At 36.0% G+C, this 27023-nt stretch overlaps 1 pseudogene; it reads right to left on the bottom strand.

Annotated features, from left to right (window-relative positions):
* Positions 1–2604: 2604 nt before the first annotated feature.
* LOC149160519 (L-type lectin-domain containing receptor kinase SIT2 pseudogene) lies at positions 2605–5059 on the bottom strand (annotated as a pseudogene).
* Between the last annotated feature and the right edge of the window lie 21964 nt (positions 5060–27023).

The following is a 27023-nucleotide window of genomic DNA, read 5'->3' as shown; positions in this document are numbered from 1 at the left end:
AAATATCATTGTTCAAGAAGTTTAGTAAATGAGGTGTTTGTTGAGTATAGGCATTTCTTCTCTATGATCCATAACTATCGAAGTATCAAAAAACGTATTTTCAATGGGAAAGAAGAAACTGGATTAAAACCATAAAGAATAACAACTCATATATAATATAACTTAGGGACTTGATGGTATAGCTTATAAAATCTCTTGGTAAACATATGGATAGTTTGATCATTTTCCTTGTTACATAACCATAGATTTTTCATTTTTCATAAATTTCAACCTAAAAACTAATTACATCATTTAAATAACCCAACATAAGCCTTAATGTGTACTATTAATTTATGTTTTAGCATTAAAAGACATGAACACCTTCCATGTCTACTCAAAAAATTTATGTCATATCATTGAAAAAAAACAATCTTCCACCAAGGCTCCAAGACAGGGGGACGTGGGTGCAAGGAGACGCACAAGGGGGACGCTTGGGAGTACCCTCAAATTTTAGGGAAATTGGGGGGGGGGGGGGGGGGGGGGGAACTTCGGGCTATATATATATATATATATATATATATATATATATAGAGAGAGAGAGAGAGAGAGAGAGAGAGTTCATATTCATATTCAATAATGAAAGCATAAATATGTTGATCCATACAAAAATGAATTAAATATCGAAATACATTAATTCATGTTCATCATTCTATAATCTACATTGATATAAAAATTAAATTTATGAGTCATCATTCTAGAATGTAAATTGATTTATAATTTAAATTCATCATTTATCATTCTAGAACTTAATTAGTAGTAAGCAAAATAGACTATAGTAGATCAGAATCGAAAAAACCTTTGAACAAAAACTAGTCGACCAAAGACACCAGAATATTCAAATTTTAAAGAAAAACATATATATTCATGTGCATCCATATGAATCCAATCCATTTATACAAAAATAAACAAAAATTCTTATTTATATAGCGTGTAAGGGTGCACATAACCAAAATGGCATTGAGTGCAAACCATCTTTGAACTGAAAATGCATCAACAAATAGGTTCTAAATGGCCTTTAGCATCTAAAAAAAGTAATGCTACAACAAATACGTACATATCATCAAAATCATTACCTCTATTGGGATCTTTGTAATCAATATCACCCTCTAAGCATTAAAATACAATAGAAAAAACGTAGCATGTCAAGTCAAGATTTTGTTTGAGTGATGGGCACATTTTTAGTAAGGTCATGATAGAGGAGTATGACAATCAATGGCAATAACATCAAAGTACATAGAGGGCTTGGTGCTTTTTGATTAAATATTAGTTCCATAGCCTCGTGCATAACAAAATCCAATCAAAAAGTTGCAATCCCCTCAAAAATCCTTAAAACTTGTTAAGTTCGCTGGATTTTGAGTGAAATCTAAAATTCTACTTTCTCCATATGAAATCCAATGAGGTCGGTACCACTCTCAAACATGAGTCATTTCATGGTAATGTTAAAAATTTAGGTAAATGAATGAAAATGAAACATAAAGGAGAATGCCACTTTTAAGAATTTAACATTACCATGAATTACATAGAATAATAAGACCATAAGCTTGAATATTAAGCTTTTCCATACAAAAGTCCTCAAAACTCAAAATAGGTGCTAGTGGACCCTCCCCTTAAAAAAAAGTGCTTATGAGCATCCCTTTTGGAAGGGTGCATCCCCTCTGAGAGAGTGCATGTAGAAGCACCCCTTTTGAGAATACCGTCCCCACACCGCGAAAACGTTTCCCGTGTCTCCCCATGTATCCCCAAAAAGGTAAAAAATGTTTACCAAAACATCCCACCCGAAGTTCGTGAGAAGCGTGAGGTGCATGTACCCCACACTGCGAAACGCGTCCCTTGAACAATTAACGGGATATAAACATTAATTTACATCACAGCAACAAACGCCTTACTTTTACCAATTGGACAAACACTCAAATAACCCTTTCAATTTAAAAAAGATATTATCACATTTATCAAAAGGAATATGTGTTACAAATAAAATGCATAACAATATAATATGCAGTGTAAACCTATAAGAATTTCAGTTAGACGTTAACACAAAGACTTTGAAACTATTTAATAAAAAAATTGAGTTTTCCTTTCCAGCAATATTTCTTTTCGCAGTTGTGAATTTAGGGAGGGTCCCAAAATACAACTGTACACCTACAAAAATAAGAGTGCATTTCACATCTTAGAGTGAATGAAATGTAGGTTCAATCGCCCGCAAGTTCTTAACCAATCCTGTCTACTAAGCATAAGTCTTATAAGAATTTCAGTTATAATTTCCAAGTAAATATATAACATTTTGATATTCGGAAGATTGTGTGAATCCAAACAATCATATATAAAAATATAATAACAATAAAATTCAATCAAAGATCTTTAATGCTAATAATTAATATAAAAATTTAAAAATATTTCTTTGCCTTCCTAAAAATTAAAACATAATATAATAATAATTTGATAGAGGTGAGAAAATATTGCTAATAAATAACTGTAATATTATTATAATAATAAATAATATCATAATCATATTAATATAAAAGAAAAGAATTAAAAATATAAAGAAGAAATTAAATATATCAAGTTTCTTTTTCTTTATCTGAACGGACCATTTTATTGAAACTCTAATTTTGAATTAACCATCTCTCCGATTTACTGTACCGTTATTCGGAACTGTGGGACAAGAACAAACCAGAGATTCGACCATCATCGACTCAACGCGGAGGGGTCACTGTGAGTCTCTGAATCCCAATCTAACTGTCTAAGGTCTGCGATACTAGGGGCTGACAAATTTCCAATACTGCCTTCGATTCTATCACACCTGTTAAAGCTTCCCCTTGAAACTTATCAATTTGTCCGTGCTCCAAGAATGGAGAGTTATCGGAAGTCGAATTAAGCATTCCCTCTGACCGGCTTCTGCTCGATGTTTCTTCCCCGGACTGTTCACCTCTATACCTAAATAGCCCTCTTCTGGGATAACGGCCCATAATACTTACTTTATACGAAGCCGTGCAGAGGTCAGGTAGAGGAGCTTCGCTTTCCAGTATCTGGCAAACATGGCGCATACCGAGCCTGCACTCCGGCTCTGGATGAGAGCACAACAGCCCCAATTTCAGTACCTTCTCCATCTCGCTCACATCATATGCCTTCCCCAGCTTTGGATCCGATGCCTCCACCAGATTCCCCTCCTTGTACAGATCCCACGCCCAATCCACCAAAATCGTTTGCTCGGCGTCCTTCGACAGATCCACGGGCCTCCTGCCACATGCCACTTCCAATAACAGAACCCCGAAGCTGAAAACGTCAGAGCTCGGCGTGGCCTTCCCTGTGTGTACGAGCTCTGGCGCTATGTACCCCAGCGTTCCCACCACACAAGTCGTCCGCGGATTCTCGCTGTGATCATATAGCCGAGCGAGGCCGAAGTCTCCCAGCCGCCCGTTGAGCTCCGAGTCTAACAGCACGTTGCTGGACTTGATGTCTCTGTGGAGAACCCTCTTCTCCCATTGCTCGTGCAGATACAGCAGCCCCGCGGCCACGCCCTTGAGGATCTCGTATCGCTGAGGCCACGGCAGGACCGTTGCCGGATTCCCGAATATGCGTTTATCCAGGCTGCCGTTGGCCATGTAGTCGTAAACAATGAACAGCTGCTTGTACCTCCGGCACCACCCACGGAGCTGAACCAGGTTCCGGTGCTGTAGGCGTCCCATGCTTGAGATCTCTGCAACGAAACCCTTCATTCCCTCCCTGAATGGCTTCGTTATGCATTTCACTGCGATTTCTTGGCCATTGCTGGGGAGAACGCCCTTGTAAACCTTGCCGAAACCCCCGCGCCCCAGAACATTTTCTTCCGAAAACCCGTCCGTGGCAATGTTCAGCTCCTTGTGACTGAATCTATGTGGCCAGTACTCCTGCTCCCATTCTTCCATCGTTTCCGTTTTCTTCGCTCTTCTGAGAAGCACGGCCACAACCGTCAGCGAGAAGAGAACAACAGCGGCTACGGTGACGCCGGCTATGAATCCTCGGCCCGGCCGTTTGGAATACATGTGGGCAAACGAAGGAAGACGCGAGACATCAACAGACGGCGCCGTGCCTTGGGTGCTAAAGCTCCACGCCAGAACGTAATGGTCTTCTGCAAAGTTCCCCGTGGCAGCGGAAAATCCAACGAACATCTTCTCTTGCAGAACGCTGTACAGATCGATTTTTCGAGATATCAGTGGTCTCTGCGGTCTTGGCAAACCGGCAACCGCGATGGTAACGTTGAGGAGGCTTTGAAGATGATCGTAATCGATCCAAGCCTGTATGTTCCGTCCGCTCTTGAGGCTCAATACCTGGAAGTCGTTTCCATTCCAATAGCCGGCAGTCTTGGTCTCGACTGAATCGAGGTTGTTGATGTCAACGCCCACATGATTCCCATCGGGGTCATTGAATTCCGGGTTCATGTTCGTATCGAACTCCACTGCGAACAAATGATTGTATGTCTGCCCGTTGCTGGTGAGGTTCAGCAATCCCAGATGCTGGCCCGGCAGAGCCCCAATGGTAGATGCTTGAGGCGTCATGAAGAAGGCTATTCCGTGCCCGCCTATGTCAGAGGGAGGAGGCACCATGGAGAAAACAAAGGTAGTACTAAAGGAGGAAACTGTCCCGTTGCTTTTCATCTGCACAGGAAACTGATACAGCGCCCAGCCGAGTATGAAATCCGAATGATTTGTGAGGGCAAGCACGGATTTCGAACCGATGACCGAAGCCCCCTTCTCCAAGACCAAACGGCTTCCATTGAATCCATCGAAGGCGAAACTGGTATGTCGAAGATCCTTCTCGGCCACTGCCTGTGCAGCAATAAGTAGTGGCCTGAAGAAGAAGGTGAAGGCTATTAGAACGAGGTTGAACCATGGGATTAGCATCACCAAATTCTTTCGCTTGCTCTAAATTCCTCAGAGAAAAGAACGCATGTATGCTTCATTTTAATACATGATCTTCCCTTCTCATTTCACCTACTTGCCATGGGCGCCTGTCTCTATTTCGGCCAGAGACTGTCAGAAGACATTCTCCTTTTCTATTCCTCATGTTTGAACTAACATAATGATGGAATTGTGTGGGACCAGCTTTAAGGGAAAAAAAAATTGCCGAAAGTATTGTGTAACGAGATAGTTTTAAAAAATTTGATAAGGATTTTTGTAAATCTAAATTATAATTATTAAATTATTAAATTTAATTTTTGGATATTTTTAATGGTGTTAAATTTATTTCTATCATTTTAAACATGATTCAAATACTATGTTTATAATATTTTTTTGTTTTTTTTACTCAAATTTCAACCATTTTTAACTTCCGAAAAAATAATGAAACCAATGATTGTTGTATGACTATGGCATTCAATTAGTGTGATATGTTGGAATAATGGGGATCACATAGGACCAGGGTTGGAATTTGACAGGTAAATTGACTCTCATGAGATAATTTTCCAGATTAAAAAATTACAAAACTATCAAAAATCTAGGCTGAAACTATGAAAACAAGTTAGAAACTTTGAAAAAAAGTCAATTTTGACAGCCTGATCTTTTTTGAAATTCCAACCCCTCCATGGGACCAACGAATCTTGGTTAACGATGGTGCTCACAAACCGTGACATGTGCTAATAATGCGGAGCTTGATATGCCGTACTAGATTGTTTTCAAACCTTTGATTGATCTAGCTTCTTTCAAGTTTTTGGAGTCGTTAGGTAATCAAATAGACCGTATTCGAATTAAATAATTAAAATTGAACATAAATTGTATTATTAGGGCAGCTACCAATGCTATATTGATTCAATTTTTTTATTTTTATCGGCGGAATTATCTGTGTGGATTAGACATTTTTGTGATTTGAACCTAATATATTGTATTTGTATTTACTTTACATTTTTAAGCATTCGTCAAGTTAGTTCTGGTGGGTATTCCTTTTTATTGATGTTTAATTATTTTAAATTTTAATTTATTTATGATATAACAATTGAGAATTTTGATTTTATAAGTTTGATTTTTTTAAGATGAAAATGGATTTAATAATTATTAAAAAATTTGGATATCTAAAATTCTGGAGTTTGATAATTATAATATAGATTTTCAAAAAAATTCACTTCATAAAATTTAAAGATAGGAATATAGGCTACTCGCCATTGGCCCCTGACACTTTTTTTCTTCATTATACCCTTTAGCAGTCTTGTATTAGTATGGAAGGGACCACATTATTAGCCTTGAGTTGGCCTTACTTGTGGACAAGGGCCTGCACCACCTCTTAATTCCCCAGGACCATGGAAAGCCACAATCTATAGACTTCATTGGTGTCAACTATTTTCTGAGGCATAACTCCTTTTTGGTGATGCATGAGACCCTTCTCTTGGGGTTTTCTATTGAATTTTGTAAACTCTGGTGCTTTTTGTTTTGGTTAGCCCCACCATGCCATGACAATGTGGTCATCCCTGTTGGGGGGCTGGTGAGCAGGGTCAGTTCAGTCAAGGCTTCGACTTAAGCAGAGCCAATGGCCTTCCAAACACGAAATTCACACAACATTTAAGAATATACTTGATGTTCAAAGGAGTTGGATCATAGAGACATTCAATCAATTATGATTTTGACCTTCGAAGTGGGGTGCTCACCTTGCATAGGCAACACAAAACGTTATTGTAGCAACACCTCAAGTAAACGTGTGATGATCAAAATGCACTGATTTCTTTCATGAATGAACTTTAAAGGAATCAATGCCATATGCAAGATAGCTTGGCTCGCCTTCAATGGAACCAATGGTGCATGCATAAAAGCTTGGAATGTCTGGGTGACCACTTGGGCCATATGGAAAAACATGTACATTATGAATTTCAGCCTCCATCTCCCCCTCACTGTAGGCCAAAGAATCCTGCTATGTTGACTTCGAATCTTAATGGTGATTTGTTGTGTCTTGATTTTGATTGTCTTTTGGTTTTGTGTTCATCTCTAGTTTGGACTGCCAATTTTTGGCTTGTGGTAATCATTTTTAAAAATTTCCTACTACCCAACAAATTTAGTAAAAATGAAGGCAATAGAATTTTACAAAACAATAAACAACAATGCAATATATCCAATATATCCTTAATTTTTTTTGAAAAAAGAATATTAAATTTTTTAATAATAATAAATAATAATTTATTTATTTTTATATGTTATTTCAAATATATTTACAATATAATTTAGTTTAATTACTTTGATAATCTTTTATCCTCGTCTCACCACGTTGTGATGGTGATGGTAGTGTAAGAACTGGCATGTCTTATGAATAATATTTATTTCACTATCTCAACCCCACATCACAAACGGGGAATCACTTTCAATGAAACCTACCCTCTTCCATTTTTATTTTACTTCCAATTATGGAAAATTTCTGTCAAGGTCCATGTCATTAAGTGATAAATGGAAAATGGGAATCTAAGTTAAAGTTGTGCATTAGGTGACAATATTCACTGGCATCTTGAATATATTAAGTAATAGTATTGACATTTTGAGATCTGTCATGGTAGTTCTTCCCAGCAAGGACCTTTATGTCTATAGAGTGTATGGAGAGACCACCAATAAAATCACACACACTAACAATGATCTCATATTTTTGACGTTACATTACTTAGAGAGATAGAAGTTTGTTTGAGAATTCTACGAATGTAGTTTTTTTTCATTTAATATGTCAACTTTGTAAAATTTTAATTAAAAGATTATATAAATGAAATTAGTGTTTTAGATTTATTTTTAGAATTAATGTTTTAAATTTGTTTTTAATTTTGATGGATTTATGTTTAATTTAGTTTCATAGTAGGTTACTAGAGACCGCTTTAATAAGATAATAAGAGAATTATATTTTAGATGATTTTTTATTTATTATTAATAAAACAGGATTGTGTTCTACATGGGTTTTCTGTTTATATTTTATTTTGATCATTTTTGTGTCAACAAAAATATATAGTACCCTAAAATCTTAATAATATAGAAAATTTTAAGGATTCTGATTGTAAGTGTAGAAATTTTGGAGAACCTTACTAATTTTAAAAATGTGATTTATAAAACATTCAATCAGGTGACTTTTTAAAATTTCTAAATTTCTAAAGGTTTAATATAGCTTATAAAATATTTTAGAAATTTTTTAAGGGAATTGCTTTTATCTGATTAAATATGAGGTAACCATTTTTGAAAAAAACGAAATTTTTATTCAAATAATAAAAAAAGCTCTAAAATATTTTCTTTTTGATGACCCAAATTAAGTTAGCAAAAAAATGAAGGAACAATTGCATCAATTTCTTTCATTAGGTAGGAAAACTTCTAATTAATCTAAATCTTTGTGAACCACTTTCCCTAGTATAAAATTTATTCCACCTTAAAAACTTGATAGAGTTGTATGGTTTGTTAGTGTGTGCTCTTCTAGTGCACCTAGGGAGGTAACATGGGGTACCTAGGGAAGTACCCAAGTGGAATAATAATAGATAGGTGGAACCTTCTAATAAACATTCTTATATTTATTACTTTCACACAATTAGATGGACCTTATTTCGTAAAAATGGCCTCCATACATAGCAATATACAACCTCTTTAATTATTATTACACCCCTTGGCCACCTCCCTAGGTAGTATATTAATGTTATGCATATTAATGATTTTGAAAATATAATATTAGAGAAATTATTAACCTTAGGAATAAACCAAATCGTTTGCATGCAAAAATGGATAAAATAATGTAGAGAAAATCATTGTGGTAGGGTAATACTATGAATTATTCCTTAAGGAAGGAAAACACTCCACAAGAAATGATGCTTTCTACAAAGACAATATACTTCACTATACACCATTACATTTCTTATACTTATATATATATATATATATATCCCCTAGGAACATTCTAGTAGGCGAAACCTTCTAGTAAGCCTTATTACTTTCACACCTCTACATGGGTTCTAGTTTACTAGAAATGGCCTCTCTATATATAGCTATAGATTACTTCATACCTATTGTTATTTCCTTTGGGTACCTCCATAGGTAACCCATATTACCTCCTTAGGTACACTATATTCCATCCCCCTTCACATATTTTGTCCTCAAATAATGGGAGGCAGCCATACAATAAGATCGACTAGGTAATGTAGCCAGTGACTACCAAGCACAAGCATCCATCCATCCTAATGAAATCTGAAAATTGGTTCTAATTACTTTCTTTCCACCTTGATGCAGATTTTAGTTACTCCTTGTTATGATACTATGCATTTCTCTTATTCCACTATGTATCTCTTGATAGGATGCATTTTTCGTTCTATGTTGGTCCATCATAAGTTTGGCATCTGTCCATGCCCTTGCCTTAATAACTGTTATTTTTCAAAGTTGTGTGATTGGTGTTATACATTTTCCTTTTCTCTTATTTTTTCAATCTTAGACTCTTCAAGGTGGTGTACATTTGAGTCTTTTAGCTCCTTGGCTTGTTTTCCATGCCCTTCTTGGGGATTTTCTTCATATGCTTTTGTAGGCTCTTCTTCTGATTCAATTTTAGACTCTATAATTATTTTCCCTACAAGAACTTCTCTAGGTGTTCCTTTGGGTCTTTCTTGCCCACTAAGAGACATATCATATATTGTGATTTTCTCCTTCTTATACCAAAGCATCAAAAAATTACTTTTCACATTAATATTTGTTGTACCACATGATTCCATCCAAGGATATACAAGAAATATATCCACATTATTAATATCTATGTCATGGAAAATTGAGTACAACACATATTTATTGATGTTGGGATTCAAATATTTAAAAATTTGACCATTCTCAACATTAGAGCAACATTTTGAGGAAATATTTTTGGACCTGCACAAAGGAGCACAACATAGAAGGATAATGCATAGGAATGTTAGCTTAGGGCCGATTCGCGGAATGTAGGAAAGAGGGAAATTCGTTAAGCTTAGGTTGTGGGATTTTTCCCATGGTAATAGTTACCGTCCATAGTAAAAATAGGTTGTTTGTCAGCTTTGTTCCCTAATGTATATCTATAAATAGATAAAGCCAGAATGTAGTAGACATGATTAGACGTAGATACTTGTGTGTTTTGATGATGTAGTTTGATGTTCTATAAGGTTTTTTCCCTGTAAAAAATGATCTATTATGTTGATGAGTTGCGACAGTTGGAATGTAATGAAAAATTCACAGTAATAATAAAAGAACTATTCTAGGTTAAATAATGTTCCCACACACAATGCATCAAATTGTTTGTGCTTCTTTTTTATAGTTCTCTTGAATGCAATGGATTTAATGTGCAGTATATGGGTGTACCTAAATTTATTTTTCTTAATAACTAAGATGTTGGATAAAGACTAATGAAACGTGTAGAATATACATCTCCTTCATCACTTCAGAACTTTCCAGGTTCCTATAGTCCCTCATGGAAGCCTTGGGTTCGAATTCACTTGCTCATGGGCGATGTTGAAAGGGATGGTGTTTGAGGGGTTTTATTGGCCAATTCACTCTAAACTTGGGTTCGCCCTTTGTGTTCCAACAAATGGTTCTATCTTCGAGGCTAGGATTTGCGATTGAAGGGGATGTGGAGGTTGAATAAGGAGAAAATAAAAAAACTGGGTACAGATAAAGGAATGCCATTTTATGGTCGAACAGACTAGAATACAAAAAATCAGCCCCGAAGAATGACTACAAAGGTACATTTTCATATATTGTCATGAAATTTTCTTTATCGAATTACCAATTGTTTTGGCCAAGTGGATGCAAGGACTATCAGAATAAGTGGGAAACTGGTGCCTTGTGGTACCACATAATTGGAGTTATGATCTAATTTGAAGAGTAAATATGGTAACCAATAAGGTTTCACATGTAGTATATTTCTAGCTGAATAGTATATTGGAGGGTTACGTTGTTGAATTTGTGATCAAAGGCATTCAATCATACAATGTGACTGAAAGGGAAAGTTTCAAAGGAAATTGAGGAATATTCTTGAGATTACTAATTACCTAGAAAAAGATGCTATTGTGTGACAAAGGAGTAATGTCACTAGAATCTACTACCATGAGTGGTTGAATTTCTTTGTGCACAATGGGGAAACTAGGGGATAACAAGTGAATGAATTGAGGGAATAAAGGAGAGGGATACAATAAAACAAGGGAACAAATGAATTGAGGATGTTGAGATATCAGAGAGATAGAAACATAGAAGAGGCAACAAGGGTTAGTGAATGTACATCGGTGTAGGAGGAGAACATGACAGAAAACATTAGCGAAGTATTATGCAATGGAGCGATATTTTAGCATAGTAGTGTGCTAAGAGAGAGGTCTACGTCAGAACCACGATAGATAGAAGGATAATAAGAAATATCAGAGTAGGAGCAAGATGGAAACACAATAGTGCATATTGGGAAAAATGATTAGTGTTGATCACCTACTCTCCATGGAGTGTTGGACTTAGAGCATAATGAGAGAGTACACTGTGAAAAGGAAATGACAAGGACATAAACTCTTAGCTTAGATTAGAATGAGAAGAACTAGTAAATCCTAGTGATCGTGCTCAAGAAATACCCTACAATGAATCCACAACCCCGTGCATGTCACCAAGCCAAGATGTAAGATCACCTAGCAAATTGCAGTTAGTTTTAGTTAGCGAGGAGAATAGTAAAGGTAGTCAAGATAATGGAATAGTCATCCAGGACCCAAGGTAACACAAAATTAGCCATAAGTATCGCAAAGTAGCACTAGTAGAACATCATGAAAAATATTGATTCTACCATGCAAATGTTGGTCTTGGATCTGGATCAGAGAATCCCTAGCAACATCTTTTCATCTGTGAAGTAGTATGAACTGTCAAGCAGGTCCAAGATGAAGAAACAAAAGTGGCATAGTTAGAGACCACTTTCAAGGATCGTGTGTAAACTTGGTACATAAAATATAACAATATTGATGACGAGTATTGACTTTGACCCATATATTTGATACATTAGACACCCTTTTTCCTATCATTCCATGTTTTATATTTTCTTTCTCCTATACTTTGCTACTATTTCTATCAGTTTCATGGCCTTAGCAGTTATGAGTTAGATAAGGTGATTATCTATAATTATATTTATTTTCTCAAGAATTAAGTTTTCATTTTTTGTGTGTTTTCCTTGCTTGGTTAACCTTGGGTATTGTAGCTTTTATATATATTACATGACTAGTAGCTACTAATTGAACTACTAGAAGCATGTAGGTTATGCATATCAATTTAAACGACTAGAAGCAACTGAACTACCATAAGCCACTACAGGAAGATAGTTACGCCTAGTTTTCAATGCCACGTCGAACAACCAATTCAACGACATGGATCAACATATCTTAGGATCTAATTTTATTCAAGAAGAAAACATTCTTATCATGGAATTGTAAGTTCAATGTAAAATTTTATTGGACAATTTGATCCAAAATTTATTTTTGTACAAATCATTACTATGGCTATAATGTTGGGGTATTTTGGTAGTGAATCAAGCCAAGGCCCCCTAGTTCTTTGGGTCACTTGGTCCAAGTTTTTAGAGATTAAAGCTATATTTATTGATGTAAACAACTCTAGAGGGGCTAGTGGCTATAATAGAGAAATTGTTGTAGTGGCCCTATCTTGTAGGTGAATGCTTTTTTTTTCTATAAATTTCTTGTGAATTAATGCAAGTGACCCGTTTCTGATTAGATTTTGAGTTAATCTTCTATTTCTATAGTGCTACTAGTCAAGTAGCCCCCCTAATATGGACTGCACTCATAGTGTCATTAGAATTTGATGGTACATATGCATTTTTTTTTAAGTTTGTTTATAGAGAACATATTCACTTATTTACAACTTTGTCTTTGAATTTCATATGTTGTGTTAATCTATGTGGAATGGTGTGAGGGCCCTTGGTGTGGAGAGTTAACAACCTAGGGAATCCACATGAAGTCAAATGACTCCAGGACTCAGGCTAGAAACTCTCAGTTGATTTATTTCTATATTACTTGAATTATTCTTTTTGACACTGCATGATTCTTCCTTTTTATTATTAAGATTGTAGAAATTGTCGAACCTACTGGATTCCCTTAGGATTTTGATGAATGAGATGATGTTTTAAGTTATTATTTATTTCCATATTTATGTGATATGTAAGGGGTGAATCTATATTCAATTAATCTCTTTCAAGGTGTGATTTTAACACAGTGCTATATTATATTTTAACTTAGAACCAATTAAACCTCCTTTTTAATTTATTTTAATGGCACCTCATTAGTCTACGAGCCCTGGTTGATAATTTAACGAGAAGAAATTTAAGCAAACCAATTGCCCAACATTTTTGGTGTCGCTTCTAAGGAGGTTTAAAGGAACTAGGTCTTAATTGGTCTAATATTTTTTATATTTCTTTGTAGATCCTTTCTCTATAGTGCTATGCATCCTAAAACACAAAGAGGTAGGAGTGGTAAGATGAGAGGTGAGAACCTATATGTCCACATTAGTTGGTTGTCTATCTCACTATATTTAGATGATGCTGGTACTACATGAGACGTGGTAAAGGTAAAAGGTGTAGGGGTAAAGGAAATTTTAATACTCTTGATAGTACAAGAACAACGATAACCCCGAGTATTAACCTTCTAGTAGGTAACAATTCAGATAGGAAGAAAGGAGGAAGAATGATGGAAATTCAAGTAAATATTAGGGAGACATCAATAACTGGTGTAGTGATCAATGCTACCACCACTTCAACTAGTCAAGAGGTAGAAATATCATTTGAGTGAGAGGCAGAGATAGTATTTCAAAATAGTCCATCTACTAAACTTAAGCTTCCACCACTAGAGACTGAATACAACTTGCTTATGGATAGAAACGTGGCAAAAGAAGAAGGTGAAGAAAATCATGGAGGAAACTGGGAAAAGAATGAGGATAAAGTAACCTTTGTATTTCCTATGGATAATCATACTACAAATGTTCATATGAAAAACAATTTTCCTCCAATACCCCATGATTCCAAGGACTGGTAAGTGAAGACCCAGAGAATTATTAATTTGAACTTGAGGTTTTATGGCGTAACATAGATTATTCAACTGATGCATAAAAAATTAAGCTATTCCCTACTAATATTAATGATACTACCCTATAATGGTTTATGGGATTACAGGAAAATGATATCCCAACCTAAAAGGGCATGAGAAAATTTCTTCTTAAAAACTTTTAGGATTATTGTAAAGCTAGGGAATTGAAAGAAGAAATATTTAGGATTGCATAAAGAGAAGATGAAAGTTTATAGGACCATTTAGAGAGATTTTTATACATTCTTCAATGTGTTATGCAACATAATCTAAACCCTAAAGCCTAGAAAATTCTCTTTTAAAGGGTGTTTCTGAAGATCTATGAATATGTTGAATTAATGGGGATTGGAGATATATCTCAATTTTTGTTTGATGAAATTTCTAAAATATGTAGGAGATACTCTTGAGGGTAGGGAAAAACTAAAAAAGAGTCCCAGAACATTTTTCCTAGAAACATTAAGGAATCCTTTAGTGGTGTAACTAGGACTGAATTAGGAAACTTGTTGGAGAACTTGTTGACGAGCTAGAATTCTCTGGCAACAGCAAGGGGGACTTCCTTGGTGTAAGTTGCCAACTAGAGCCTGCAACGTTTTTGATAGGAGTCCCTTCCAGTATGTAGGCCTGGCTGCCATTCAGTTTTGTGAGCTTGCTTCAGAATGAAGGTGAAATATAAACTTGATTGAAAGCATGTACCTCAATAAATACAAGGAAATAATTGATAAATATTTTATGCCACATAAACCATGAATAGTTGGACTATAAACAACATAAATATTATGTAACGTTACTATCAGCAGGCTTCAAATAAGACTCATGTTTGACCAGATAATATGCTTAGTAATTGTAAATTAGTTCACAATGATCAAACATTTATGAGCATAAACAAAGGTGCAGTCAAACAGATTATACCAATACCAAAGAAATAGTTCACCGACATGAGCATAGAGTCAGTGAATCAAATACCATTCATACGAAGCAACACAAAGTTTGGAGTATGAGACAGCATATGAGGAAACCGCACATCAAAGAGATTTTAGGATCATCCGTTCCATCAAGTGAAGAAAATACTCATGGCATTAGAACATAAGAGATCTGAAGAATCCAATAGTGTAAACGTATAAATACTCCTTGTATCAATTAAAAGGACATAAATTCTCTTAAGTAATGTATATATATCTCCAAAAGAGTCCTTCTCAAAAGCCCACCCCCATATGAATGAGGAATGAGGGTATATTTATAGGGTGAGAGTGACTCTTGGCCTACCCTTGACACTTGAACTTCCTCATGACTTTTCATCTACCTGGTGACTTTTGGTATTCCACATGACCTTTCATATTCACAAATGTGTTCTATGCTACTGCAGAAGATGGCGATATCTTTATACGTTCCTTCTACCTTGGAGCTAGCTTGACTTCAATATCTGTTGTTGACCAAGATCATGCATTTCCACAACAACGATCCTTTGGGTCATTTTAGCAACAAATAGGCTCAAGTGTCTGCATAAATGACAGGGACTTTCCTTTGCCACTTAAATCCTACACATGTACAAAATCATAAATTAATCATCAAGAAAAAATTTACTTTGATGAAATATAAGATATAAATATCACAATTAATACGAGCCAGAATTTTTAGCCTTGACATCTCTTGAAATTTCATGTTCACAAATCTATGCGTTGATATGTTCTATGTCTTGGCATCAATCGTTTATTTCCTTGAGTGGTTATATTATCATTGTTATATCACTTTTCACACTCCTTTTCATCCTCATCGCACATGTTTGGCATTGTTGCATTGCATTGTTTTTAAACATTTGCAAAGGTACTAAGTAAATGGCCAGTTGAGGCCTATATTTATAGTTTTAGGTCGCACATGCGGGGTCGCATGGGTCGCAGGGCCTGATATAGGTTAGCGTGCGACCTTTGTGACCCATGCGACCTGTGACCTATGCGACCTGTGCAACCTTGCGATCTATGAGACCTTTGTGAGTCGCAGAGTCGCATAGTCACACGAGGGACTAGCGGTAATGAAGGAAACTTTGCGACTTTGCGACATTTCGACTTTGCGAATTGGTGACTTTACGACTTTGTGACTTGTGCGACCTATGCGACCTATGCGACCTTTGCGAGTCACGGAGTCCCATTGTCGCACAAGGGGCTGACGGTAATGAAGGAAACTTTGCAACTTTGCGACTCAGAAGGTCGTGGGGTCGCATGATAGTTGAGTAGTTGGAGGTGCGACTACACGACCTTGCGACCTGTGTGACCTGTGACCTATGTGACCTGTGACCTATGCAATTTTCGACCTATGTGACCTCTGACCTATGCGACCTTGCGACTTGTGCGACTTGTGAAACCTTTGTGACCTATGCTATCTACGCGACCTATGCAACCTACGACCTATGCGACTTGTGACCTATGCGACTTGCGACCTATGTGACCAACAAATCAAAAGCAGAATTCTCTTGCTCCTGTTGCTAAAAACAAAAGCTTAGTAAAAAATATTTCTACTCCTCCCTCAAACTCTGATCCTACTACTTCTAAGCCTCCTTCTTCATCTAAGACCCTTGTAGTCTTTGATACCATCGAGTATAACATTGTGGAAGACATGAAGAAGGTTAAAGCCAACATATCCCTTTATGAAGTTAGCAAGCTCAAACAATGTTGGCATTATGATGCATGTGTTGTACTTGATGGCAAACAACTCATAGAAGATCAACTCACTTATATATATCTAGATGAATCTACGGAAGAGATATCAGATGACAATTCTCAGTATGACAAGTCCAAAGGGGGAGATTGTTGGCATTATGAGACAAGTGTTGTCCTTGATGGCAAATCACACAAATGATAAATTATAGTGCAACAAATTTATTTGATAAATTATAGTGCAACAAAGTTTCCTTCATGTAGAGAAAAGTTCACGCACTTTTATGCAGAGAAAAGTTTATTCCATGTAGAGAAAAGTTCACGCACTTTTATGCAGAGAAAAGTTTATTCCATGTAGAGAAAAGTTCACGCACTTTTATGCAGAGAAAAGTTTATTCCATGTAGAGAAAAGTTCACGCACTTTTATGCAGAGAAAATTTTATTTCATGTAGAGAAAAGTTCACGCACTTTTATGCAGAGAAGAGCTTATTTCATGTAGAGAAATGTTCACGCACTTTTATGCAGAAAAAAGTTTATTTCATGTAGAGAAAAGTTTACGCACTTTCATGCAGAGAAAAGTTCCCTTCATGCAAGAGAAAAGTTCACGCACTTTCATGGTTGGTTCATGGTATTAGTCCGACAGTTTTTGATCCTATGGTTTTGGCCCGTGGTATTGCATCCAAAAGTGTTGATATCACGCACTTTCATGGTTGGTTCATGGTATTAGTCCGACAGTTTTTGATCCTATGGTTTTGGTCCATGGTATTGCATCCAAAAGTGTTGATCTCACGCACTTTCATGGTTGGTTCATGGTATTAGTCCAACAGTTTTTTGATCCTATGGTTTTGGATCGTGGTATTGAGAAAGGACTAAGGCTATAAAAAAGGAAGGAGATCATTTGGCACAGCATCATCTGAATTATTGAATATCTGATAAAGTGCTAGATCTGGAATACTGTGATTGGGCTATGGTGCAGATCTGGATCTGAGCTAAAGAGGGATCTCACCGGTTGATGGAAAACAAGATCTAAGGATAGATCGGGATCAAATGGTTTGAAATGAACTATCTCTATATATTTGATTATGCTTATTCTAGATCTGTATACTGACGCTTGTAATGATCTGAACTGGGTATAACTTGAGTTTGAAATCGCTACAAGTCATGTTTGAATATTTATAGATCTGTACGCGGGTTGGCTTTGGTGTAAGTGCGTATGTATGCAGGTTTGGTTCATTGTAGTAGTGTATACAATTTGAGCTATGATATTTGAAGTCACAGGTGGTTCTGGTTGTTGATGGGTTCTGATGACAGTTTAAAGGTGTCAGTATTCTGCATATCCTGTTTGGTTGATTGTGTTTAGCTTCAGTATTGATGGATGAGAACTAATATTGGATCAGGATCATAATGGCTCATATTTATGTGATCTGATGGACTAGATCTGGGTGCTAACACATAAATTATCCTTGTATATGTATTGATCTAGTGTTTGGGTGATTCAGAAGATTGATTGATTATGTGCTTCAATGATATTAATGGGTCTAGTATGAAAATTGGATGAAACGTGGCCTTTCAGATTATGTGTTGTGCTTCAGTAGTATCCAGTATGAAAATGTATGAAACGTGGTACCTGGAGGAGAGAAGATTGTAGGCCGGCGCCTACGTACTAGTATCTTAGCTAATACAAGAGCTAAGGGGGTGGCAGCTCCCTTCCAGTAGCAGTTGAAAACTTTGGAGCATTGTAGCAGGTAGCAGCCTGCGTACTAGTAAATGGAGTGGCCAGTACAAGAACTATGGGGGTTGTAGCTCCCTTCCAGGAAAGACTAGAGAACGAGAGAGGGTTGTAGCTCTCTGCAGGTAGAAGCCTGCGTACTGGTATAAGACTGCACCAGTACAGAAATATTGTAAAAGGATTTTCTTATTAAGAAGAAGATTGAGATGACTTGCAGCAAGTGGTTTTCTCCCACATTGGGTTTCCACCTTATATCATGGTGTTCATGTGTGTGGCTTATGTGTGATGATCTGTTCTATTTTACTGCACCTGTTTACTGTTAATATGGTTGATAATGTTCTAATGCACTCATTAAGGATCAACTAACTGAATCATAAGAAGTTGTGGAAGTAGCATATATGAATCTGAATATGGAAATGAAAATTTTTATTGATGTGATAATACTGATTCACCCCCCCCCCTCTCAGTATTATTTCCAACAATTGGTATCAGAGCAGGTCCTTTGGTAGAAGCTTGATCGCTTGAAGGAGATCCGTGGAACAATGGGAAAGAAGCTTAAGAAGAAAGCTCATAAGAAGAAGAAGACATCTCAGAAGAACTATGACAGTGGGAGAATCGATTGGGGATTAGGTATAAGAAGCTCTTCAGATTCAGATTCAGAATCATCTCAGAATGAAGATGAACTATCAGGTATGAATTTGCTATCCTCTGATGTTCCAGCTATCTATCCATTTGGAAAAGATGGAAGTGATAACGAAACAACTGAATGTGCTCTTATGGGTGAGGAAGAAGGATATCAAATAGAAGCAGAATTTAACAGGCTGACAAACAAAATTAGTGAACAAGAAAGACTTCTGAACATAAAGAGTGGTGCCCTCAAAGAAGCTGTTACTAGACAAAAGGCTCAACGAGAGTTATTCAAGGAGAAATATCAAAAGTTGCAGGTTGAAGCAACATCTCTAAGAAATGAAGTCAATGAAAAGAACACAACCATCAAGAAACTCAGAGATAGATCCAGTTACTATGAAAGTCTTGAAGCCACGATCCGCTCTCTAAAGGAAGATCTTGAAGAATCAAAGAAGCAGAATAAAGATCTAGTCCAAGATATTGAAAAACAGGGAAACGAAGTTATCAGCTTAAAATCTCAGCTAGAATGTGCCTTCAGAATTCGTCAAATGCAACAGGATCTGAATGAAGAACAAGAAAAGGAGATTCTCAAGCTAAAGCATCATTTGGAAGAAGAAAGGAAAGCTGAAGAAGACATGAAGAAGCAATATCTAGAAAAAGAAGAACAACTTCAGGTTGAGGTAAATATCTTGAAAAGTAAATTAGAAGAAAAGGATAAGCTCTTACATTTTCAAGATAGTACTAAAGTCTTGGATGATATTCTTAATAGTCAAAGATCTCCTGCTATCAAAACTTGTCTTAGCTTTCATGAATCTATTGAAGGTGAATCTAGTTCACAAGGTGAGGCAAGGAACTCTAAAGAGAAATCTAAAATGATCAACAAGGAGATAAGAGAGATGAAAGGTCAATCTCATCATCAACCAAGGAAATAAATTCTTCAAAGAAAATCTTTTACTCCTCCTATGAATAATGTTGAATGTTATGTATATCATAACCTTGGACATGTTGCAGCTAGATGTAGAAGAAGAAGGGTTCAAGATCATCAAACAAACAGATCATCTCAGTCAAGGTACTTTAATGGATATTGCTTTGCTTGCAATATGTTTGGTCACAAAGCTTCTGATTGCTACAAAAGGAATATGAAACATGTAAGATGTTATGCATGTAACAAGCTTGGACATATAGCAAAGGAATGCAGGAACAACGCACGGACATCACACCAAAAGGAGAAAACATCATCACACTTGAAGATATGGAAGAAAAAGGAAGTTCAGTCAGAAAGTGGCGGCACAACACATTATACAAACATAACAGAGGGAGCCGGAAGTGTAAAACTTCAATCTCCTATGCAAGCTTGATAAAGGGAAGTTGCATATATACGCGAATTTGTTACTACACAGTCGCGTATATGATTGTTTGAAGAAAGGCAGTAGGGACAGATTCAAGAAAAGGATCAGTTTTTCTCTAATTGATAATGGTTGCATTTTGCTAATGATGTGTGGATATGATGGTTAGAAGTATTTTGGTTCTAACTTGATATTGCTGATGTCTTGATACTTCTTATTAATATGCATGATCAGATCTGACAGATGGCACAGGTTTAGGGGGAGCATATGCTCTTAATGCATTGTTGGAATTATGGTTAAGAGTCCTTGGTGATGATGCTTATATGGATAAATGATTCATCTTGCTATGATATGGTTATGAGTTGTTCAGATGATTCTTGGGGTTGCATAGTTGATATTTAGATCAGATTTGTGGTTGATTCTCTAATGGTGCTTACATGGTGATCTTCATAAGGATAAGGAGAAGTACATAGCTTGATGATGAGTCACTCATATGTTGTTGTCGTCATATGCATAAAGATCATATATTACAGTTATGATGCAGGATTCCTATTGTTCTTGGCACATATATGGATGAGGATTGTTGGCTGGATACATGGATGATTATTCAATGTTGCATTGTTGGAGACATGATGATGATGAGTTCTTACCTATATGATGATAGGTTGTTATATTCCCAATTGATGATACTTGGTTCATGCAGATCTGGATGGCTATGGTGTTTCTCTCACATGATAGAATGTGAATGTTTCTATATATACAGAATTCTGTTAGCTGATACAGGCATACCTTGATGATTCATGCACTAATACAAGTTGTTGGTCTAGTTGCTGTTGACAGATACTATGGAGCAGATCATACAGTGTCGTTGCTGATGTTTATCATGATCTTATTTAGGTGTTTGGTCTCTATATAAATGTCATGTATATCATTCGATGTAAAGGTCATATCAAGACTCATGATGTAATAGTGTGTCTCTATCTTTTGTAGTCATTTGATGAGATCTCTTCAGGTCATGTAACAGCCTATGTTGGTTTCCCCACTATGCCTGGGATGAATGATGTTATTCTCTTATGTTATCTGTAAACTTTTGGTATATCACCATTGTGATGGGAGATAGATGTATGTATGAGTCTTTGGTGATAGGAAGGTCATTTATGATGTATAGAGTCATGTACTTCTTGTAGAACATCTTTTTGCAGACCTTGCTTAACAGTCAGGGGGAGCATGAACAAGCATATTTCAGCAGAGCAGAGATTTCAGCATGTTCTCAGAAAAAGCATGGACAGATTGGTGCACCATGGCATATACAAAGGGGGAGCTCATTCAGAGATTTCAAAAGGTACTCAGGGGGAGTATGAACAGTGGAATGCCTTTCTAGGAAAGAGAATATCTTGGTTCGCCCTTTGCCCTTGATGTCAAAGGGGGAGAGTGATTTGGTATTGTTGCCATCAAGTCCAAAGGGGGAGATTGTTGGCATTATGATGCATGTGTTGTACTTGATGGCAAACAACTCATAGAAGATCAACTCACTTATATATATCTAGATGAATCTACGGAAGAGATATCAGATGACAATTCTCAGTATGACAAGTCCAAAGGGGGAGATTGTTGGCATTATGAGACAAGTGTTGTCCTTGATGGCAAATCACACAAATGATAAATTATAGTGCAGCAAATTTATTTGATAAATTATAGTGCAACAAAGTTTCCTTCATGTAGAGAAAAGTTCACGCACTTTTATGCAGAGAAAAGTTTATTCCATGTAGAGAAAAGTTCACGCACTTTTATGCAGAGAAATGTTTATTCCATGTAGAGAAAAGTTCACGCACTTTTATGCAGAGAAGAGTTTATTCCATGTAGAGAAAAGTTCACGCACTTTTATGTAGAGAAAAGTTTATTTCATGTAGAGAAAAGTTCACGCACTTTTATGCAGAGAAGAGCTCATTTCATGTAGAGAAATGTTCATGCACTTTTATGCAGAAAAAAGTTTATTTCATGTAGAGAAAAGTTTACGCACTTTCATGCAGAGAAAATTTCCCTTCATGCAAGAGAAAAGTTCACGCACTTTCATGGTTGGTTCATGGTATTAGTCCGACAGTTTTTGATCCTATGGTTTTGGCCCGTGGTATTGCATCCAAAAGTGTTGATCTCACGCACTTTCATGGTTGGTTCATGGTATTAGTCCGACAGTTTTTGATCCTATGGTTTTGGTCTGTGGTATTGCATCCAAAAGTGTTGATCTCACGCACTTTCATGGTTGGTTCATGGTATTAGTCCAACAGTTTTTTGATCCTATGGTTTTGGACCCTGGTATTGAGAAAGGACTAAGGCTATAAAAGAGGAAGGAGATCATTTGGCACAACATCATCTGAATTATTGAATATCTGATAAAGTGCTAGATATGGAATACTATGATTGGGTTATGGTGTAGATCTAGATCTGAGCTAAAGAGGGATCTCACCGGTTGATGGAAAACAAGATCTAAGGATAGATCGGGATCAAATGGTTTGAAATGAACTATCTCTATATATTTGATTATGCTTATTCTAGATCTGTATACTGACGCTTGTAATGATCTGAACTGGGTATAACTTGAGTTTGAAATCGCTGCAAGTCATGTTTGAATATTTATAGATTTGTACGCGAGTTGGCTTTGGTGTAAGCGCGTATGTATGCAGGTTTGGTTCATTGTAGTAGCGTATACAATTTGAGCTATGATATTTGAAGTCACAGGTGGTTCTGGTTGTTGATGGGTTCTGATGACAGTTTAAAGGTGTCAGTATTCTGCATATCCTGTTTGGTTGATTGTGTTTAGCTTCAGTATTGATGGATGAGAACTAATATTGGATCAGGATCATAATGGCTCATATTTATGTGATCTGATGGACTAGATCTGGGTGCTAACACATATATTATCCTTGTATATGTATTGATCTAGTGTTTGGGTGATTCAGAAGATTGATTGATTATGTGCTTCAATGATATTAATGGGTCTAGTATGAAAATTGGATGAAACGTGGCCTTTCAGATTATGTGTTGTGCTTCAGGAGTATCCAGTATGAAAAATGTATGAAACGTGGTACCTGGAGGAGAGAAGATTGTAGGCCAGCGCCTACGTACTGGTATCTTAGCTAGTACAAGAGCTAAGGGGGTGGCAGCTCCCTTCTAGTAGCAGTTGAAAACTTTGGAGCATTGTAGCAGGTAGCAGCCTGCGTACTAGTAAATGGATCGGCTAGTACAAGAACTATGGGGGTTGTAGCTCCCTTCCAGGAAAGACTGGAGAACGAGAGAGGGTTGTAGCTCTCTGCAGGTAGAAGCCTGCGTACTGGTATAAGACTGTACCAGTACAGAAATATTGTAAAAGGATTTTCTTATTAAGAAGAAGATTGAGATGACTTGCAGCAGGTGGTTTTCTCCCACATTGGGTTTCCACCTTATATCATGGTGTTCATGTGTGTGGCTTATGTGTGATGGTCTGTTCTATTTTACTGCACCTGTTTACTGTTAATATGGTTGATAATGTTCTAATGCACTCATTAAGGATCAACTAACCGAATCATAAGAAGTTGTGGAAGTAGCATATATGAATCTGAATATGGAAATGAAATTTTTTTATTGATGTGATAATACTGATTCACCCCCCCCCTCTCAGTATTATTTCCAACAAACAACAGTAGAAATTATTTCTCATGGAGTTAAACGCAATTCCTGCAGCTCAATTACCGTTGATGGTTGTTACTGCAAAATCATCAAAAGGAAAAGGTAAGCCTCCTAATGTCTCCTCAGATAAAGTTGACCCTTCCGATTCTATTCTAATCGGAGACAGATAAAACTCTCATACTCCTCCCTTTCTCTTAACTTTTGAACTTTTTAACAAAAATGTTCATAACTATTTAGTAGATTCGGGTTCATCATCTAATATCATGCCTTATGTAGTTTGCCTTAAGTTGAATATATCGCCCCATAAATATATTGTACAAATTGTTCAATTAGATTGCTCAAAGGTCAGATTTTTAGGGGAAATGAATTTTGTCTTAATTAGACTATCTTCAAATTCTAAGGTTTTTCACATAATTGCTATATTAGTAGTTGACATTCCTGAGTTTTATGGTCTGATTTTGAGCAGAGACTAGTCTGAAAAGCTACATGGTTATTTCACAATTGATTGGTCACATATGTGCCTTCCATACAATGGAAAACCAAATCAAATTTGTGTCGATAGGAAGAATCATATGAAGCATTCAGTTTCCGATTTTGATGAAGAAAACAAACCAATAGTATTTTCAAATTACATCCTTGGAAACTACTTTTGAATCTTTCTTTGGAAATTTTCTAGCACAAATTTCTCCATTTTTAGTTGATTATGTTTCATCTCAAATAAAAAATTATTCACAAACAGATTCATTTAAGTGTATTAATATTGTAGACAACATTGTAAATAAGCATGTTAGTTTATTTTGGATTCTTTATTGTGATGGTTCAAAATCCAATGAAGTTGCAGGAGATGGTTGCATCTTAGTAAGTCATAAAGGTGAGAAAACTATGCTTTCTCGTAGAATAGAATTTAATTGTAAGAAAAATGTTGATGAGTATAAAGCATTGGTGCAGGGTTTACAAAAGGCTATTAGTCTTGACATCAAATACCTTAAAGTGTTTGGTGATTCAAAGATTGTCATTAAACAAGTTAGAAACACCATCCACTGTGTTTCTAGTCACCTTAAACATTATTAGACTTTGATTGAAGACCTCACTACTCATTTTACTACATTTGACATAGCCCCCACCCCAAGGATACATAATACTAGTGCCAACTTCCTAGAAAATGTTGCTTCTAAGATCATTCCACCCGAGGATTTTAGCCCTGACAAATTTTCAATTGAATTGATTTCCCCTCTCTCCATTCCAGATAACATAATGAATTAGCGTGTTTTCAACAATGATCATGATATATGAAATTCTTAACATTAGAAGGTTCTTACTCCGATCAAGTTATTAATGAAGATGAGCATGACAAGATGTAAAATAGGCCTTCCGATGAAAATAACTTACCCAAACATGTTGTTAAATTGGAAGACTTATATGACCTAAAAGATAGATTCAAAAGGACCACCAATTGAAAAACTCAGAGTTCTACCTTGAGGTTTGAATTAGTGAACGTAGGATCTGGTCATAAGCCTCATAACATTAACTTGGGCCTTGGACTTTGATCAGATGAAAGATCTCCTTTCATTCATTTGTTGAAAAGGTACAAGGATATTTTTGCATGGGATTATGATGATCTGAAAACCTATTTTATTCACACGAAAGTGTGAGAAGAAAACCATTATTTTGTACATCTAATACATAACTTCTAAATTATGATTACTAATGGAGCTATGATGAAATTTGGGGGGAAAAGTGAAAACTTAAAACTCTAGATGTGATATTTTCAACTCAAAACCCATCTATTTTCCAAAGATATGGGTGATTGAGATACAATAATGGGGGAGGTATGACTATGCACAATAATACCAATCATAATGTATTTCAAAGGAAACTATATTAGTTCCAGTAATGGGGGACATTTAAACACTCTTTAATGGATATAGGTAGGCTCTCTTAAATAGTTAGCTCTCATTATATGGATAAATTATTAAAGAAAGGGTACTATGAAATTATTTCCCAGTTTAATACAATATAGATTATGAATAATATAATACAAGAAATAAACCCACATTTTCATCTATTCCTTTACAAACATTACCATGTATTTGAGACACTAAATATTTTACCCCCTTCTCTAGGAGAAAGTGATCATGACATTCCCTTGATTCTTGGAATCAAATCACCAAAAGTACATCCTTATTAACAAAATAATGAAATATAAAATATTACTCAAAAACCATTGAGGTAGGGGTCATACATCCTAGTACAAACCCTTATTCATCACTTGTAGTCATAGTGTTAAAGAAGGAAGGAACTTGTCATGTGTCTTGATTTTAGGTCTCTCAGAAAGTTGAAAATCAAGGAAAATTTTCCCACCCTAATTATTAATTACCTCTTGGATTAACTTCACGGAGAATTTTTTTTCAATAATCTTGATATACATTTAAGATATGATCAATCTAGGATTAAAGAGACGGGCATCCCTAAGAAAACCTTCTAAACACAAAGGCAATTAATAGTTTCTAGTGATGCCTCTTGGACTTCATAATGCTTCATCCACCTCAAGAGTTTCATTAACAAGATTTTTAAACCTTTTCTATGCAAATTTGTGTTGGTCTTATTCAATGATATTTTGATTTATAGTAAAGTATGGTAATTACACATATAACATGTTGATAAGTGTTAGCAACTTTTGAGAGACAACCAATTATTTGTGAAGTGCTCCAAATGTGCTTTTGGGGCTCCTAAGGTTGAATATTTGGGTCAAATTGTATAAACAAAGGAAGTACAAGTTGATTGCTTGAAATTTTAAGTCATGCAATATTCAACCTTTCCATAAACACTAAATATCTTGAGGGGAATATTAGGAGTTATAGGATACTCTATGAAATTTGTGAAAAATTATGGAAACATTGTAGCTTCTTTAATGTTTCTCCTTAAAAGGAATTCCT

The sequence above is a fragment of the Pinus tabuliformis genome, chromosome 5_2 (assembly GCF_031772625.1).
Source record: "Pinus tabuliformis cultivar Carrire ecotype Pingquan chromosome 5_2, CPIR1, whole genome shotgun sequence".
In the NCBI taxonomy this organism is placed as follows: domain Eukaryota; kingdom Viridiplantae; phylum Streptophyta; class Pinopsida; order Pinales; family Pinaceae; genus Pinus; species Pinus tabuliformis.
The sequence above is the reverse complement of the archived record's forward strand: the minus strand, read 5'-3'. Positions and strand labels throughout refer to the sequence as shown.